At 39.3% G+C, this 19,916-nt stretch overlaps 1 long non-coding RNA gene across 1 annotated transcript; it reads left to right on the top strand.

The window, feature by feature from the left end:
- The first annotated feature begins 1,418 nt into the window (after positions 1 to 1,418).
- Positions 1,419 to 17,357, top strand: LOC116672266 (uncharacterized). The gene is made up of 3 exons (XR_004327514.1): positions 1,419 to 1,815; positions 4,261 to 4,265; positions 17,346 to 17,357. It is a non-coding gene; the product is annotated as an uncharacterized LOC116672266 (long non-coding RNA).
- Positions 17,358 to 19,916: the final 2,559 nt, after the last annotated feature.

Raw genomic sequence — 19,916 nt, 5'->3', positions numbered from 1 at the left:
GTTCATTTTATATAATGGTTACTATTTAAAAGATATTTAGCAACTACTTTACCTTAAGATGAGGAATTTTAGTTGATTTAAGTGAGCTAACCAGGAGTAAGAAACAGAGAAGACCATGCATTATTGTCCCATGAAACGGCAATGTCTACTGTAGTACACAGTTCAATGCCTCATACTCCAGACATCTCACTACATTTTGATGTTGCTAATAGTGGTGGAATAAGTACTCAGATCCTTAAGCAAGAGTAGAAATACTATAATGCAGAAATATTCCCCTATTATTAAGTACTGTCAGTGTTTGAGTTAGTAAATGTATGTAATTTCCTATTGTCTATTATAAATTTGCTGATTAAAATATATTGCCCATGATTGAGCCCAAACTACTCTAAAGGTCATTAGTTAACTCCCTAGAAGTACTTCCTCTCTTGGTTATGAGTAACCAGAGTACAAAGTCACATGATCCTGTGGGGCCCTTGGTGGATGGATGAGCTGGTAAAGACATGTGGTTCTGCCGACCTTATTGGTCAACAAAGTTTGGGTTTTTACAAAACGCTTTGTATGCCCCGATAACATGTGTGGTGCAGCGGCTTATACACTGTCCCACACTAGCAGTTTAAAATCTGCTGTTTTATCTGCTTTTTTATGTTTAACTGTTTTTTACTGCTCTTTAATGTTAAATTTTTTATCCAGCAATGTAACCTCTATTTTCGCATTATATTTTGACTGTTTTTAACTGCTCTAAAAATTTTAATTTCTTGTACTTTACTGTTACTTTTACTATTTTAATCTTTTTATGTAAAGCACTTTGAATTGCCCTGTTGCTGAAATGTGCCACACATATAAAGCTGCCTTGATTTGCCATAGCCAAAGCCATGGTGGAAATAATAACTACCTCAGGGTAACAGGAAACAAGCACAGTCACTGACTGATGGAGGAATTAGTGTTTGTGTGTTTTGTGTGTGTGTGTGTGTGTGTGTGTGTGTGTGTGTGTGTGTGTGTGTGTGTGTGTGTGTGTGTGTGTGTGTGTGGAGGGGCAGATGTTTCTGCTGGACAAGACTTTATTTAAGGCAAGAATAAATGCCAAAGTGGCCCAAAAGGTGCTTAATTAGGCCGTTCACTGGCTGTGAAGTGAGTTTTGTGGTCAAACTATCTTCGCCTTTCATTTCATCTCCTTGGCGAGGGTGCAGGCCTGTAATCATTAATGAAATGTTATGGATGAGTCCTTGAGGAAATCCTCCGCTGTGTTTGCATGAGCATCAATCATGTATTGACTGAGTTTGTCCAAAGACAGGAGGCTACAACTATTGAGCAGAATATCAGAAGTTTTGGGCCAAACTGGCTGCCCCCTGTCCCAACTTTATAACAAGCTGTCCGGAGTGTCTCTGCCATTAAAGTGTCCATATTATGCTAATTTTCAGGTTCATAATTGTATAATTTTGAGGTTATATCAGAATAGGTTTACATAGTTTAATTTTCAACAAACACTACATTTTGTAGTTGTACTGCACATTGCTGCAGCTCCTCTTTTCACTCTGTGTGTTCAGGTCTCTGTTTTAGCTACAGACTGAGACATCTCACTTCTTAACAATCTTTGTTAGGTGTTGCACATGCACAGTAGCTAGGTAAGGATCACTAGCTGTTTCTCCAACTTCAGTCACTGCAAAGCAAGATTAGCTGGAAGACTTCTTCTAAACGAGGGCACAATTCCAACTTTGCGTGGAATACCTGCAGGACAGGGACATTTAAGTAGATCTTTTGTAGATGATGGTGAACTCCTGTGTGTTGTAGCAGTGTTTTGCCATTGAGAACGAAGGAGTTAACCTCCCCGTAACAAACTGAACCGATGACGGCAAAACGGGCTCACATTCTGGAGTAGAACCTAACAATATTTCTTACAGCAGAGCAGACCTATAGTGCAACATCTCCACCTGAAGCATTTTTTACTTTTAGCTAAATGTTAGATGTTGTTATGATGTTTATCGCCTGCTTGTCTGTCCCTCTAGCTTTCAGGGATGTGGATGTGTGCAGCTAATTAGCATGAGCCTAGTTTTGAGAAGGTTGAGTCACTCAATTTACCCCTCCTTCACAGACTCTTCAACTCAATGAATTACGAGTGCGCACATTTATATAACTTAATTTTTTTCACTCAATAAATGGTTGAAGAAAAGAAAATGGCATGGCCATTGCATTTTTTAGGATGTTTTTTATTCAAAAAAGAAAACTTGCATGTATTGACTAAATGTGACACATTTCTTTACTTACTGTTTCCAGGGTGTTAGATTTTATTTTCTCTAGATTTAGACATTAACTTCTAAAATCCTCTCAGTTGTCCATATGATGAACCTAACTTATAACAATCAATGCTCTGTTACAAGTCTACTTATGCCCTGACTTTTCACTCGCATGGACCACGCCACAATCATGTGTTAGTTAAAGATTTAATGAACATTATGAATGTGCAGATGAACACTAGGAACGTGCAGATAGATAAATTGATGTGGATGTCATCTGATGGCTGGTTTGGGAGGATGTATGGTGGAGGAGACTCAGAGTGGGGGTTCCGTTTCAGAAGCAGTTTTTGCCTGAATAGTTTACAGAACCCTAAACTGAGTTGTGCGTGGGCTTGAAGGAGATCATTGAGATTGTTTGTGAACGCAGGATTGGGATGCCTGGGATGAACAGCGGCCTGGGAACTGAATGGTTTGGTTGGGGATGCCCGATCTGTGGATGCTGCACCAAATTTGGAAAGAGTGGCTGGAATAATGTGTGGGTGATCTGGCTGGGGAATTCTGTTCAGATGTTTCTGAAACCAGAATCAAGTGCCCATTTTGGAATAGTGAAAAGTGGGTGTTGTGGAGATGCCTTGGCGGCGTACCTGGAGCCAATGCATTTGATTAGTGGCTCGTGGGGTTGAGGTAGGAGCTGAGGTGGAAGACATGAATGGGGAAGGAAACTTCTAAGTGTGAATACGAGAAGAGTTTGAGGTGTTGATGGTGATGTCTGATAAACCGGGGATGACGAGAAGGATTATAGACGGATGAAGTCGGTGCAAATTTTAAACACCTCAAATGTTGAAAAAGCATGAGCATGGGTGATGAAATTGCAGATGGACGTGACATCCAGAGAAGGAAATGGAAGCCGATATGTGGCTTGATGGGCCTTAAAGCAATTCCAGTAAGGACAGAGCAGTTGGAAAGAAGAAGGCTTATGATCGATGGGTATGATGTCTAGGTCAATCAAAAGCCCTTGTCCGGTGAGTATGAAGACGTAGATGTGACGTGAGCAACCTGTCTGAAAGATGTAAGTTTTCTGGTAGCTGTGCCAAGAAATCAGAACCATACCTGATCTTGGAGAGACGGAGAGCATAGGCACAGGGTAGGAAATAACATGGCATAAACGTACTAACTAATATTCTAGTCAATTAAATTTCATTTACATATAGTGTCATAACAAGTTATCTTGAGACAGAGTAGGTCTAGACTACTCTAATTTACAAGGATTCAACAACTGTAGTAGTTCCCCAAGAGCAAGCAGCACGACAGGAAAAAAACTCCCTTTCAGGAAGCAACCTTGGACAGACCCAGGCTATTGGGAGGGTCAGATGGGATCTTTGAAATGAATACTGGCAATAACAGTCATGGTAAAAGACAAAAGATGCAAAGTTATTTGCTGAAAAGTGCACCAAAATGAATGGCAGTCAATGATACGCTAATGGCGGGTGGCGGCTTAATAGCAGAAAAGCGGCGCCATTGGAGCATCACATAGAGAGGAGAGGCACATGGGGAAATACGAACTGACCCCCGCCAGGGGGAGCTGGTGATACGTGCTGTGGCTGGCGAGGCTCGTGACGTCATGCGTGACGCCACTGGCCAAGGCCGATGCTGGCAGGGGACCCGGAAGTGCTGGAGGCCTGGTGGTTGCCGTCTCCGGGGATAGCAACGGCGGCTAGGAAGAGCCGGTACAATGCAGTACTTGTGTCATTGAGGTACCATTGAAGGCGGGCCACGGTCCAGTCTCTGATATTGAGTGTCATCTGTGGAGATAGAGACGGCCAAGCCACAGTTGAGGGCGCACAATGCCGAGGAGAATAGTGGGCACCTCTACGGGAGGAAGGCTTGAGGGTTGACGCCGATCCCCGCGGCTCCGATTTCTTAACCTTACAGACTGAGGAGAAGAAGCCTGAGAGCCGCTGAAAGCTGAAGCTGAAGCCGCTGGGAGCCGATCGATCGGCGGAGAAGAGGAGATCCGGGCGAAGCAGAGGCATGGTGTCCGCGGACCGCAATCGGCACCGTTAAGACTAATGGCGGGATCTGACTGCTGCGCCGTGACTGAAACATGCCCTGTTCCGAAAAGATTGTCGTACAGATCGTGAGTTTAGCTATTGCTCCGGATCCATGACTGAGAGCGTGAAACGCTGACCCTCTTGCGTAAAGCAATCAGAGAGACTAGCCTGGCTGCGCAGCATGGTATATGTAGGTTTGTCCGGTGATTAGAGGTGTGGTTTAGGCGTGGCCCTGCTCCCAAACCTAAGTTAAAAAATTAACTTCACTTGGTGTCTGTTGTCTGTCCTGTCCCGTGTCTGTCTTGAATGCTGTAATTTAAGTAATAATTGCACATTGTATAAGTTTAAGCTATAATGTGTGTGCGCTATAATAAATTATACATTATAAATGTAGCCTGTCTCAACTGTAATTTTTATATATTTTGCAACAGTGTGTTCAGTGTGTAACACCACTTGGTGAAACGTTGTTTTGTCTCAGTATGAACTGCATATATGGATAAAATGACCATAAAACCCATTTGACTTGACATGATGCGATTTTATGCAACAGGTTCTGGTTCTTGCACCTTTAGAGTTACTCCTGGGGATGTGAATCACCACATCAAAGGAAATATAATAAGTTCTCCAAAAATGAGGGCAAGCAGTTAATCCTCAGTGGAACGTCAGATCAATAAATAGGAGCTGAATACTAAATGAAAACAGTTCAAACTTTGCCTGGCTTGGAATTCAACATTAAACATTGGTTTCTCCATTGAAAAAATAATCAATTCAATGAAACCATGGAAATCCAGAGTTCTTGCGAGAAAACAATTTGAATTTGCTCAGCGAGTTACTCTGGCATCAAGTAATGCTGCTCATTAACTATACCCTTGTAGCTGAGCTGCACCAATCACCTCGGTGTATCTGATACGGGCAGTTTAATCTACCAGTTGGCTCCACTGGGAGCTAAGCGTATGGAGCTCTGGATACGTCACCCCATGCGTTGTTGTGATTGGTCGTAGTGTTATCAACTTGTGTGCAGTGAGATTTTCAAATGCATGCTTGGTGTCGCCCCTCAAGATGGGGGACTTTCATTAATCGATGCCAGACACACATGAGATTAGTGTGTGTGTGTGTGTGTGTGTGTGTGTGTGTGTGTGTGTGTGTGTGTGTGTGTGCGTGTGTGTGTGTGTGTGTGTGTGTGTGTGTGCGCAAACACATTGGCACTGGAAACACATTATGTGTTACGGTTAGTGCGAAGAGCAACACAGAGCAAAAGAACTCAAAGAACACACAGGTAAAAATTCACAAGGAGCCAATTGCAAAACAAGGCAAGGAAGCCAACTCCTGTCAGACTCATCTGATTTTTCTCAAAACTATTTAGCACAAACCCATCCCCAAATCATTCATTGATGTGATCGCCACTAGCTGTGAATGTGAAATCCTAATAAAGGATTTGTTTTATAAAAATAAGTTTATTCAAGGCACAAGTATGTAACCATCTGGGTTTATGTCATTACATTTCCAGTACTTATTTATTCAAAGGCTAGTACAGATGACTATACAGTAACATCATATCTAACATCATTCATTTATTTTTAATATGATTTTTAATTTTCTCTATTACAACATCAGACAGAGAATGGGGTTCATCTTTGGTGGTGCATATTGTTAATTTATTTTACCTTGACACATGCTTTGGTGCAACAAGTCCCCCATATTATAGTACAAAATATGTCAATTTATCACTGACATATATAGATTAACAGCATATAAGCATTTTCATATTGGATTTCACATTTGTGCCTTAGTTTTTGACCGTTTTTTGAAATTACAGCGATATGATTATGGTTTGGCTAGATTTAAGCCTCAGAATTATTTTCTTAGGGTCAGGGAAATATCATGATTTGGGTTTAAATTACTTGTTTGCTAATGATAGGGGACTTGCATCATCATGGTATCAATAATAACTACATGGTTAATGCTAGGGCATGATCATGGACAACGGGACATTTATGGTGGTCCCCAGTGTTAAAATCGGATGTTTTGACTCGTCCATCCACCTTGACCTCCTCCCTCTGTGGCCTTTGTGGCTCAATAACAACGTCACACTACTTTCTCCTTGTGGAAAACAGTCATGATTTCTACGGTTGCTAGAGGGCTTTGCATTTCACCGTAAACATATGATGTTTTTGGACTCTTGCGAAAACAACCAGAGAAGGAATTTTTCTTGGGTGGACAATCTTCTCTGGTGTTTCTGCTTGGCCATTATGACGCCAATTCAATGGCGTCAGTTTTTTCACTTTACGTCATCTTTATTTCTGACGGTCACAGAGAGATGAAAGTGGACTGGAATTTTTCTACATCCTTTTGCCCTCTCCCTCTCTCACAGTGAACCTTGCTATTGCAGTCAGTTTCCATGTAAGACTCTCCTCTCTGAAATAGAGCTCCAGAGCCCTGGAGAGCGGATGCTGAAGTGACGGCATGTCATCGCTGTCCCATATCAGTGACTCACTGAGGCCTGTTTGCCCCAGCCTGTCAACGGCCTGTCGCTCTCTCTTGCTGGGCCAGTTGGCGGCACAATGTCTCCCCACCTCAGATTATTAACACTAGCTCAGAAAAATTCTCACTCTGGGAAACGTTTCACAAGAGGAAGCACTTCTAAAATACCTGTCTCTCTCCTTGTGTCACTCTGCAGCATCCCTTCAACACAAACTTCTAGCTTCAGCAAGAAACAAAAAGACTACTGAAGAAAGTGTGTTCAGTCTCACTGGCAGGCCTGAGAGATTTTGACTGCTGGTTAATTTGGTTTACAGCCACAGTCTTCCCCTGAGCCCAGAGGGTAGAGTAATTACAGATGTCCGAGAAATGGATTTCCCTAAAATGCCGGAAACACTATGTTATGCCATTAGAGGAGACATACTTAGTGATACAGATTTGCGAGCTGTCAGGAACATGGGGAATAAGGAGGGAAGTGATATAATGTGGACTTGGAAATGTAACTTATACCAAAGAGAAAAGCTTTATGTGGCATGACAGGTGCTGTGGGGCATCCGGTCCCCAATACTGAGCTAAATATTTGAAACTGTAATTTGTGGGTTAATAAAAGCCACAAGTGAGGGTGTGGGTGGCTGTATTTCTTTGTTGCTGACATATAATGATGGAAATTTTCAAAACACTAGGGACAGTATTTTATAGAGACTGCCTCAGGGCTTGCTGGAAAATGAAAATTGGAATTAAGTCCTTTGTGTGATTAGTTTCCAGTGTAGCTAAACTTTAAGACCTTTATCGTCTTGGGTAAGTCCCATTCAAACAATGAATTCACACTTTCCTTCAGTTTTTTTAGGTAGAGTGGTCTCTTACATGTAAAGTCACTGGAGTTACTCATACGAGTAAGACTTGTTATGAACAATTAAACCCCTGTAACAAATTAACTTTAAGAAAAGACGTACTTTTGAACCCCTCAATCTGCCACTGCAGGCTACCTTTATTTGACCTAATTCATTATAGATAGGTAATTTTCCATCACAACCACTCAGCGTTAAAGGTGAAAGCCATTAATCTTTAATGAGACCCTTGCCACCTTGTTGGAGAAGGGTATTAGACAGGACTGATAGACCTGGATCTGTTTGGAAAAGAAACGTACCAGCAATGTTGAAAGTGGAAAAGGGCTGTGGTTTATAAAACAGTAGATAATAGTGGCAAAACCGATTCCAAGTTCATCAGATATGTGAAACACTGACCGTTAACTAAGCCCTTACTGTGGGTCACAGCGGTTGACCTTTCCGGTCTCGTATGGCACATAGGGTCTAACGGTGGCAGATTGGCTAAAAATGGGGCTCCTTGATTTTACACAGAGGTAGATGAAAGCAGACTCATAATTTCTAGCTGGCAATGAACGTTTTTGTTTTTTTTGCTGAAATAACAGATTTTATCAGCTGTAGCTATCTATGAACGGTCACATAATATCTACAGCTTGGCTTAAAACACCGTGGCTCTGACTGACTATAAATACATTTTGTTGACTAAATACACCAACCTAACAAAACGGGTCCTAAACATACTTGTTGGCTTCATACATGATGCCATTATATTATTATATTATTATATTATTATATTTTTTGTTTCTTGAGAGCAGCCTGTCCTCAGGCCGGTGGTTGAGAAATTTCTATTGGTTATACATTTGACACATATACTGTACTTCACAAATCAGATACATTTTATTTTTGTAAAATGTAACTTTAAAATGAGTTGATGCACCACTGTTCTCTGACCATCAAAGTTTCATAAGTAAAGAAGCCTTGCAGCAATGGACTGCAACTAAAGTACTTTGAGCATTCTTTGCCACAGAACCAAAAAAGGACTTCTAAAAAAAGCCCTCAATGTTTTGTTTATTGTTAATTTAATTGATTATTGTATAATTTGCTTTGAAAAATAAAATTCACAGAGCTCTAAATTACCTCCACTTTGTAACTGCCACAGCCAGCTCAATATCAGAATACTAATCCAGAGACTCTGAGTCAATACTCAACAAAGGTTATCCATCGGATTCTTTCAATAAATAACTAATCCATACTGCTGTATGAACAGCCTGTTTAAACAGTCACCCTACTGCTGGCTTTGTTTACACAGGGAAGTATTGAATTGATTTGAAGTTGTTGTTATTACTCTAAAATGTATTCCCTCAGATTTTGACACAAAGGTTGACACTGATAGCTATCCATGTGTTTGGAGTAATCAAAGATTGAATTTTTTTTTTATTTGTAGCATTTGTAAAAACTGTATTATCATATTTCAACTACAAATTACAAACTATACTAATAAAGTTTATGTGTCATTCATCTCACCTCTGCTTCCCTAAGTCCATGAAATCCTCTAAGAGGTCAAGGTAAAATAAATAGAGGTTGTTGTTGCTGTCCTGTAGAGGTGGGAGTTTAGGCAGGCAGAGACACACCACTGGGACTGTGATTGATGAAACCCCTCTGAATAACTGGCTTTTACTTCCACAATCTGCCAGCACTGCAGCCTCATCAACACAAGCAAACATCCTACACTCACAAATTTACTTGCTCTCACATTCTCCTAGTGCAGCAGTGACAGCCATTACTCTGATATACTGTTAACACTGCATGGATCAAACAGCTGACACATTTTTCCCCTACTATTTTTAACTCTCAATAAAGAATCCAGGTGTGGCTTTATCCGCCGTTCCTTTAGCTATGCCAATGGATAGCACTCACATTTACATGATTCACTAGTCAGGTTTCTATCCAAATTTTAACCAAATGTCCAGAAAATGTACCAAAGAAAATGGGAATAATGTTCGTTTCCATCCCTTAGTTATGCGAACATTATGGATAGTTTATCACGATAAAAAGCTGGTTACAGTAATTCTCCAGTCGGGTGCGGTGCCATTGAACCCTTGCAGAAGATGAGACAAGATGATGTAACACATGATGAAAATGTTTTGCAATCCCCTTTTATAAACAGGGAAGAATATTGGAAACAAATTTGAATATGTTATTTTTATTTTATTCTTTGAAATGTCTTATGCAAAGCAAATGCATTTAAATTATCTTTATATATAGAAAAATTCCCTTGCCTTGTCTTACCTTGAAATATCTAAACCCAAGACTACATGTTTTCATGGCTCACAACAGTATAACATGGAAATATTCTAGATGTCTTCTGCATTGTGTTAAACACATTTATCCAAAATTCAGCCTGACATTGTTTTGGTATTTTCAGAAAACATTGCAGACTCTGTTCAGCTGCACAGCATGAGTTTGTACAGTCATTACAAATTCAATTCAGCCAAATTATCAACTGTAGTTGTGCATTGATTTTTTTAATGCCCCTCTCTGAACTCTTCTGGATCATCCATTGGCCCGCTGATTTACAAAACAAATCTTGCAAAGACTAACAAAGGCACAAGGCCCTTCAAAATGTTTGACAGGAGAAAGTGAGAGGAGAACCCACTGTCATGTTATTACCAGTGTCTTACTGAGCTTTGTTTGGAACAGTACTGACCTTTGCTCAGTTGAGTGGGGTTGGTATTCTCCAGCTGAACCTGCTTCTCTTGTTCCAGAATCAAGTGATGATTCACAAACCAAGCAGCAGTGGAACTCCAGCGGGATACGTTCTGGCCTGTTACTGAGTACAAGACAATTGAAGCTGCTATATTTTCTGTAGCCAATTTAGCAAAACATATTTCAGTAAGGATAGGGAGGATGATTCAGTGTCACTATAAAAGCACGACATTAATAAAGTGAGTTACAAAATCACATGCTGTAAGGGAATAACAAGCCATAGTTTTGCAACGTCCTTTTAGTATAGTTTAGTATTTCTTAGTATAGAAATACCAGTTTAGTATTTTAGTATAGCAGCAGTATAGCATGTTTGATTGGCCAGGGTCATAATAGCTGTCAAAAAATATCTCCACACAGCCCCTTAGTTCCCTTTTACAAAACAGTCAATGTAGAAATGACAACTATTGCTCTTTTTGGATGAAGTGACGACTTAAGACACTTAGAAAAGGTGAAGCCAAAGGGGATGCCAGGCTAGATTTAAGTGTAAAAGTAGAGGAAAATGTGTATAATTATCAAACATTAGTAAAAAAAACAGTCTTTGAAATAAACCAATTCATCATTCAAATATCAACATAGCTTAAAGAAGAAAAAAAACTATATTATGGGCTCAAATCAATCATAGTGGGTAAATAATTAAAATATTACCCAAAGAAGATATGCCACTCAAAATAACCAAAGGAGGAATAGAATAAGAAAGAGGAGATAATGTCGGTAACATAAATCATGTTTCTTATGGCAGTACACAAAGTGCTGCTTTTAGTTTGAGATGGCAGTGATAGTTGCAACTTTGCTGATGGTATACTGAATATTCTGTTTTATTATACCTTTCCATCTGACTTTTTTTGTCCCTCACATACTGTTTCCCTTTAGACCTGGAGCAGAGCATTGGTCATTGGTTTTTGTCAGTGTACATTGTCATGGGTTTACTGTGCAGTGTGTTCCTACTATTAGCCCGCTCAAAGACTTCAACCCCATCCAAGTTCGACTACCACCTAGTTCTTCCACACTTAATAGTAAATACAATGATACACAATAACACAGGAAAGGTGCCTTCCCCAAACACACTGTTAACTAAAATAGCATGTTAGAACTTTAAGATGGAATAAGGGGGCTCAGTTCAAAGCAAAACAACAACCCCTCCAAAAGTGAACAGGGACATTCTTTTGGTGATTTTCTGAATTTGAATCCCGATGCTGTCAATCAGTTGAGTAAACCACATGAGCCTAAAAACATAATGTGTGTCGTTTATCAACCCACCACCTCTCCAAAGTATTCCCTCACCTGTTTAAGTAGGCCTACCTCTTTTTAACAGTATCATTTTATTACTGATTTTTTTTTTATTGGGGCCTGCCGATCACATATAAATACAATTTTATCATGTATTTCTAATCACTCAAAGGCCATTTTATAAAGGGATTATCAGGTGCAATCTGTATTAAAAAGCAGTCTTTGGCATTTTATTCATTAGCATTGACTAATTTTTCTCCCACAGAATTAAGAACTTCCACATCTTTTGTTTCCTCCTCTCACAGTGGAGTGCCCTGCAGCAATGCATCCACTGTGATGCAACATGACACATCGCTGACATAGAAATAATATTTAACAACAGCTTCCTGAGCAAAATAAAGAGGCGTCTCCTTGGCAAAGTGAGCAAAAAGAGGTATCTACTGAGGAATAGTAGAGCCTTTCCTTTTTAAAGTTGCCCATTCACAAATTCACCTTTCTACTACTCCTATAGTTGCAACTGCCAATCTACTCATATACCGTGTTTGTATAAATGCATTAAACAGATAAAAACAAATGGCAAGCCGAGTTAGGACAGACAGGAAAAGAGAGCTGTCATGAATCTTTGTTTAACAAAGCCAGAAGATTTGTAAATCTGGTGCAGTTATTTCCTGCTTTCTGCCATCCACCTGTCATCTATTTTGACACCTAAGCTACTTACATCCCGCAATTCATCTTGTTCAGTGACTATTTTGGACTGGTTGCCCATGTTTGGATGTTAAAACTGTCGTTTTTCTTTCTATTTGACACCTTTTCATTGACTCACTGACACATGCTGCTTTTTGACAGACAGATCTCTACATGCGAGACATGAGATATCCTGTGAATAAATATGGATGGCATTGTCCATCTGTCCATCTGTAATTAGGCCTGGCTGACATTGAATGCTGACAGGAAGCAGCAAGAGGCTAAAAAGAATATGAAAATAAGCTTGATGTGAATGAGATTCTAATATTTACTAGGGAGCCCAGAGGAAAAGCAGTCAAGGAGTAGTTTCAGTCACATTTATACTCCTTGTAAAGCTGAGATGGGAGGGGCTACATTTGAAATATTGGCTTTGAGCTTTCTGTCTATATATGTGGCAAACAACTGTCTAAAGAAACAGCTGAAGAGAATGAGGTTTGGTGGAAATGAGAAGGAAGACAGGTTCAACGTAGGCTGAAGAAATAAGCATATTTATTATCTATTGAGCTGGAGCCTATCCCAGCATGCCCTGGGCAGAAGACAGGAAAACAGGGAAAAAAATACCCTGGACAGCAGGTTGCCAGTTTGAAGACAAAATGTACTAACGCTCATGTTTAGACCAATAGGCAATTAGGAGTCTCCATTACATTCCACCTGACATGCATGTCTTTGGATGTGTGGCGGGAGGAAAGCAGCATGGAGCCAAACCCCACACAGTGACAGGGAGGACTAATTAACCTAAATCAAATTAAAACTGAAGACATAAGTTGTAAATAAAACATTGGATACCATACAGGACCCGTCATTCTGTGGAATAAAATAACAGAAAATCAAACTACTGAACAAGATGCGTGGATCTCCACAGTTCTATCTGACAAATTGTGTGTTTCTCTGTTATGAGATTGATTTGTTAACTTTTTAGCATTTGACTGTCAGTAGCTTGCAGCAGGACTTTGTGTGCATGGACAAATGCAGGTGCAGTAGCTATCGCCTTAAATACTGTAAGTATTGTAATTGTTTTTTAATCACTCAGGGAGAGCCTTTAAACACAGCAAACAAACAAACATGGAGCAACATAATCATTCATTTAGAGTCATGTTTCATAGCCGCCTGGCAAATGTAAGTCCCATATTCAGTCACTTTTTTAACTCTGTTTTGGTCTCAACCAACTCTTTAGCAGCTTAAGTACGTAACTGAAGTTTTGTTGCCTAAACCTAACCAAACTGTGACCGTTTCATAACGATAATCACATGTTTAAAACTGCTTTACGTCTAGGTATGAGAACGATCTGAAATGATCAAATGCTCAGGTTCGTAGTTAGAAATGGGAACTCTAAAACAGTGTTAATGTTAACAGCTACACAGGAGAACATGTAACAGTGCAGAGGGGGACTGTTACAATGCTAAGCTAACTTGGGCTCTTATAACAAAGACACACAGCTACTAAAGGCTACGTAGGTATTAATATTAATTATACTGTCTCAGGGGCGTGTTGCATTTAAAGTGAGAATGAGGCTAAGGTGGCTTGGATTAGTGTATACTTTCCTTTTTTTGTGTTGTGTTAAACTGTCTCACATAGCCACCACACACACACACACACACACACTCTTCTTGAAAAGACCTACACTGACATCATTACATTTATCACTTGGTAAACATTTAAATGCCTTTGCCCACCTGAATGCTCCACCTGATGCTATGACTTAATAAAGAAACTGAATATAATTAAACTTTGATCCAAGTGTTATTTTACTAGTATCTATTCACTATACTGGAGCCACTGCTGATGTTACCATTGTCCAGCTAATGTGGCTTTTCTGCAATGATTCCAATGAGATCTGTGAGATACAGTGTGTTCTTGTTAAATTATGAGTGCTACAAGGAGTCTCAGTTTAGATCTGAAACATGCTCATCTCTCTCTCTCTCCTCTCTTCATATGTATATTTAATGACAGCCAGATATATCTTATCCCTTGGGTGACTTTGATACATTTCATAAAGAACATGGCACTACGTTAAATCAGATTATGTTACCAGAGTCTACATTCTCATGAATACATTTAAGATATTCTGAAAAGCGTTTGCTTTCATTCATCTCATCTCAAATTTGGAGGTAAATGAATCATTTGAGGTGATCAAATTATCATTTGAATGTGTATCAGAAAGGAAATCAAAGCTAACTCTGCTGCCTGTTTAAGTAACTGTGTAAAAACAGAATCACTAAATTTTAAATAATATATCTGCTGATGAATAATGAAGTCTGAGAGCAAGAAGTGTGATATTGTGTGTAACAATAAGAAAGTGTGATGAAATCAGAGCTTTCATTTCTTTCAATTGCTGCTTATTTTTGTGTAGAAGGAAAAGAAATAAGAGACCACTCAGAAATATCCACTGGTGCTGTTTTGATTTACCACAAAGCACAAAGTGTAAGAACATACTAGGGCTGTTGCCACGAATCATCAGAGTTGGTGGTAAAATATATATATATCTTCGGAATCATTCCTACATCTGCACACTCAACTTCAGATTTCACATTCTCTCTGATAATGCTAACTGATGAAACTACCAAATAGCTAAGTTTCCATCTACTTGTCAATCAAATTATCTGAAGTTCGGTAAAAAAAGTCATGCTAATAAAGCTGGTGAAAGTGTGTTTCCATCCAACGGCTTTAAAGCGAATTAAAACCTGTGGTATTGACGTCACATGCTGTTTTGCAATCAAATTGGTGTATCAAATTGATTTTAGACATTTAAATGTGTATCAGTTCATTTCGCACTGAATCACACAACATTCAATCAAACATTTGCGAACAAAGTTTTTCTAGACAAAATGGATCAGGCCGTCTACTAACAAATGATTAATATTGCACAAGTTGTAGTGCTTATGTGCCAGCTGATAGCAACATATCAAGCTATAATAAGAAAACAAGGACGCTATCAACACATTGCTAAGATGATGCAGATGCGACTTGCCTTTTATTTTCCTTCTGGCACTGCTGCGAGAGAAGTCTTTTTTGAGATGTATCGCTGTTTGAATGCCTTCCATTTACTCCGGAGGACGTCCCACGGCTCGTCATAACCTTTGTCGGCCATTTCCTTTGCGAGTTCCTGATAAATTAAGTCCAAAAAGTCTCTCGTCTCCTCGTTCATCCACTTCCATCTGTCTTTGTTGACACCCGCCATGTGTGCAAACAGACTGGAAATACTGGGCGGAAATTAACTAAAACTTCTTCTTCGTTATGTGGCAGGTTGCAACCATAAAACGACCTAAAACTTAATCGCAATTCATTATTTATTCGGGAAATAACGTTTCCATTAGCGTTCATCGCATAAGCCGTAGAACGGATTTCCTTTGATTCAATATTCATGATATCCATGATTTGACATATTCAAATTCCATCAAATTTTACTGTTTCCATAAGGCATTTTTCATTTGATGTCACTTAATTCGGATAAAAACGTGTGGATGGAAACCTAGCTTGTGTTGGCTCATTGTAGTTTTTTGTAGTGTTGCAGAGCTGAACGTGTAACTAGCAAGGCATCCCAGAGGACAGTGCTGAGGGATTGAGACAGACGCGGAGAAGGAGCACCTCTTTGGAAATAATTATCTCTCTCATCCACCTGCATTCCTCTGTGGGAGATCTAGCCGTGATGGCTGCCAGTTTTCTGCACGGCTGTCTCCAAACCAAAAGCTTTGTTTTCCCCTTGGTGAGTTGAGTTGTTGACAAAGCTTCTGAGTATTTACAGCAACATTTTCTCCAACTCTCTCAATCCCAGGATTACATGGGAAATATGTCTGGCATTTTCATTTGCAACATAGGGATAGTCTTCCTTGATGTATTACATACCGCAGGGACGGCACAAAATCATTCATTACCACTCTTAAGTACAACAACCAAAGTGTCTGATCTGATCAAAGCAAGAAGACGCTACACATTCCTTCTCTCAGACTACATCTACAGTACTATGATTTCATTTTTAAGAAGTGTTTTGAGACAAAAACAATCTCTGGCCACACAAAGGTTTTAGCTTCAGTAGCAGAACTAATCTCTGTTTATAGTAACACATCTGACAACGCATTTCTCATAGCCATTCGCATACACTGGGCATGCGGGTGGCAGTGTAAACAGGAAGCAGATTGTCTGACCTTACACTGCGGTAAAAATCATAGCTGTTTAAGTTGAAAACTCTAAAAATACTCTGGAGACAGAACAACCATTGCGAAAAGTAAGGAGGGATTTATTTGCTTGGACTCAGGACAAGGTGGAACTGTAACTGAAAGGTACTATATGTAAGCCTACCTTACTGTTAAGACTGGCTGACGTATATTATCTTTTTCAAAGGTCTCCATTTGAACGTGTCCATACTACAAAGCTAGCCTGAAGTTTTCAAACCAAAACGGGTACAGCAGTTTCCAAATGTCTCTGTTTAAGGGGCTCGGAAATGCTGGAGTAGTGTGAATGTGAGGCATAAATGTAGCCTACACTTTTATCCCAAATTAGTTATCTTTACTAGAAATCTGCATGGAAAACTATTGCCTTAAACCATTTAAAGGAGAACTCCGGTCAATTTTTATGTTAATCTTGATCGCTATAAATACGCGAAGTACTTTTGATTGAAAAAAACCCAACCTGAATCGGTGCAGGCAACACTGGGTAGCTGCAGCTACGTGTACAAGCTTCCACTGAGCTAAAACAGCAGTTAACAGGGCAATTTTTAGTGCTCAGTTACCTATTTTTGAGGAGGATTTAAACTATAATTTGCCGTCGGGAAGGCATAGAGGACAGCCACTACACCCCTCAGCGCTAGGGGGATTATTGTTGGCTGCGGGAGGCGAGGAAGGCGGGGACAAAGGCTGCCTGCCCGGCTAAGGAATCTACCACACAGTTTGACACTGCCAAGCCTCCAACAACAGATAGATCAACACACAAAATGAATGAGCTACAAACACACGGAACTGCTGTGTTATAATATTCACAAAAGCCTGGCTGAACACACTTACCAATAGCTAATAGTTTACAGCAAAAAGCTAGCGCTAGCGGCTAACCAGGCAAGCAAGCTACTCTCCGGCAAGAACAAGACAGGGTAGGTGAATTAAAACAATGTCTGACTTAAAAATGCTTCTTGATGCATCTTGAAGGGCCCTGTTCATGTTGTACAGACATACAGTATTGATTGCATTGTGTGTCTGTTAAGAGGCACAAAGGCACTCTAAAACTTGCCCCATTAACTGCCATTTTAGCTCAGTGGAAGCTTGTACACGTTTCAGGTCGGGGGGTTTTCAATCGAAAGTACTCGCATATTTAAAATGATCAAGATTAACATAAAAAATTGGCTGGAATTTTCCTTTAAGTTGTTACACAAGGTGAAATTTAACAGGTTAAGTTGTATTAACACTGAACTGTATATTGATGCAGTAGGCAAATCAAGTTTACATTAGTCTTCATTACTAAAAATCATTAGTTAACTAATATTCTTTTCTGGAATCATGTTGTCTAAAATAATCTTGTTAAGTTTAACATGCAGAGAAACAACAAATATAAAAGATTAGGCTACTTATCACTACTGAAGAGTTAATTTGTTTCAATTGATAGTGTTTTTTTAGGAATATGTATTTAATACATTTTTTCCAAAAATAAGACATTGAAGTCTACAACTGTAATGTGCTGTGTGAAGTTTCACGTAGGAGACAAATTTACCAATTTTAAACATTCGTGACTGATCAATAACCCCTGCTCACTACCCAGAGGCTATCGGTCCCCATCCGGGTCCCGGTTATTGTGCAACAATAAATGTAGCTAAACATGAACACTGAATCAACCATATAAAACTAAAACCCAGTTAACTTAAATGCACACCCAAAACATTAACAGATCATTATTAAAACACACTTTATTTAGGACAGAAATCGGTTTTTTTTCTTCCCATGAGCCTTTGCATTGATTTAACGCAGAACAGTTAATATTTCTGCCCCTCCCATACAGAAACTTAAGATCCTTAGTAATCTGCTTAACATGATCTGTTCACCGCATACTTACGCTGATAATTACAAACAATTAATGTGATTTAGTAATCAATATGGTTTATGATAAAATATGAAAGAAGTGACCACTAAAAAGTTTAATTACACTACAACTAAATCTGGGTTTACAATGCAAAAAATATTCATTTTTAAAACAAAACCTAGAGGTGTGGTCATCTGGAAACATCACTTTACATCTATTAATTACTATCCAACCATAAAATGGAAACTAGTCATGGAATTTAAAGGGACACTCCACTAATTTTTCAAAGTCAATTTCTTAGTCTGCTACTTAGCCTGTGATAGCTAAGTAGATTTATTAAGTTAGGTTATTCACGTTCCACCAAAACAAGTTCCTTCCCTAGGCTATTTTGCAGCGGCACAGAGCTTTACACCCCAAACAACAATTTTAATTGGTTCAAAGAAATGCCAATAAACCAGTGCACGTTTTTCTGTGTGGACTAGCCAGACTCCCCTCCACAGTATTGTATATATATATAGATATATATACATATATCTATATGTATACATATATATACATATATCTATACATACACATATATATACATATATCTATACATACACATATATATACACATTATATATATATATGTATATATATATATATATATATATATATATATATATATATATATATATATATATCAGAATCACTTTATTCACCAAATGCATCAGCAGACACACAGGAAATTTGACATGGTAACACAGAAGCTCAACCAACAGTATACGCATATAGCTGCATAAAGCATCCGTAAATGTAAGTTGTTAGCAGTTCCAACAAAGTGACAATTCCCCTCAGAATTTCTCAAAAGGCTTAAAAACCACTCGCATTGATTAACTTTTTATAACTGATTTCATTGCTTGTGTTAATTACAGGCCATGGCCTCAAGATCAATGAACTGTGGGCTAGACCTGACTATGTTCTTAGTGGTTCCTCTGGATGTTTAGAGAAATCATACAGCACATTAGGTAGAACTGTTGTCGGTTTGAAGGAAATCTGACGTATGCTCTTCCATCTCTTCCCCACAAAGCTAACAGCAATCAGATGATTGACAGACAATTTAAGGTGGAACTCCTGCTCCTGGTGTACAAGTTAATTTTGCAGAGTAGGAGTGGGAGCTGGAGCAGGAAGGGAGGACAAGGTCTTCACTGTAGTGCTTTATCTTGAGTTTGACAGGACGTTCTCCATCTGCTGGCGCCTGGAAGAGAGATGATGCCCACAGTGACATCACTCTGCAGTGCGTTGTAGGCTTTTAGGGAGTGCTTGCGAAGACAGAGATCATGGCTATCGAGCAAAAACAAGCCAGTGATGAGAAGGGAGAGGAAAGGGTCAGATATAGTCTCGCTTTGCCAGACCCTCCTCCAAAGCACGGTCAAGGAGGGTCTGACTACTCTCCGTAGCATTCAGGGATGAGAGGAAAATGGGGCTGCAACTTTTTATCGTCAAATGCCCGAGTAAATTAATACAGTCCCTGACAAAAGTCTTGTCGTTTATCTATTTTGTAGAAACACCTGCTATTAACCTGACTTTTAATTAATCAATTGGTGTAAGAAATA

Source organism: Etheostoma spectabile, chromosome 22, assembly GCF_008692095.1.
Source record: "Etheostoma spectabile isolate EspeVRDwgs_2016 chromosome 22, UIUC_Espe_1.0, whole genome shotgun sequence".
NCBI lineage: Eukaryota > Metazoa > Chordata > Actinopteri > Perciformes > Percidae > Etheostoma > Etheostoma spectabile.
The sequence above is the reverse complement of the archived record's forward strand: the minus strand, read 5'-3'. Positions and strand labels throughout refer to the sequence as shown.